Here is an 886-nt window from a genome sequence, read left to right on the forward strand (position 1 = left end):
ACATCCATTTTGATCTTTTCCTTCTTTCTTGTCTTATTAATGACTTTTGCTTTCTTCCTGTATGATGTTCTTGATGTCATCACACAATTCTTCTAGTCTTCAGTCTTTAGTGTTTAATGTATCAAATCTGTTCTTCATTTCAGATGATCTCTAAATTCAGGTGGAATAGAGTCAAGGTCATATTTTGGCTCTCGTGGACTTGTTTTCATTTTCTGCAGCTTCAGTTTGAATTTGCATATGAGCAATTGATGATCTGTTCCACAATCTGCCCCTGGCCTTGTTTTGACGGATGATACGGAGCTTTTCCATCATCTCTTTCCACAGATGTAGTAAATTTGACTTCTGTGTATTCCATCTGGTGAGGTCCATGTGTGTAATCGTCTCTTATGCTTTTAAAGAAGGTATTTGAAATAAACAAATCATTGATTTTGCAGAATTCTATCATGCGGTCTCCAACATCATTTCTACCACCAAGGCCTTATTTTCCAACTACTGATCCTTCCTCTTTGCTCCCAACCTTTGTAATCCAATCACCAGTAATGATCACTACATCTTGATTTCATGTTTGATCAATTTCAGATTGAAGAAATTGGTAGAATTCTTCTATTTCATCTTCACTGGCTTTAAGTGGTTGGTGTGTAAATTTGAATAAAGACAGACTATGAAGAAGGAGTGATAAACTACTTCCAAATATTAGTCACTGAAAATCTTATAAATAGCAGAGAAACACTATCAGATATAGTGTCAGAAAATAAGCCTCTCCGGTTGCTCAAAATGCGCCTGGGAAGAGCTGCCTACTCAATATAGAGTTGACTGTGATGACACAAATGGAGTAAAGCCCATGGGAGTAAAGCCTGTGGGACCTTCATTTGCTGATGGGGCACAA

The sequence above is a fragment of the Chrysochloris asiatica genome, unplaced genomic scaffold (genome assembly GCF_000296735.1).
Source record: "Chrysochloris asiatica unplaced genomic scaffold, ChrAsi1.0 scaffold00129, whole genome shotgun sequence".
NCBI classification, from domain to species: Eukaryota; Metazoa; Chordata; class Mammalia; order Afrosoricida; family Chrysochloridae; genus Chrysochloris; species Chrysochloris asiatica.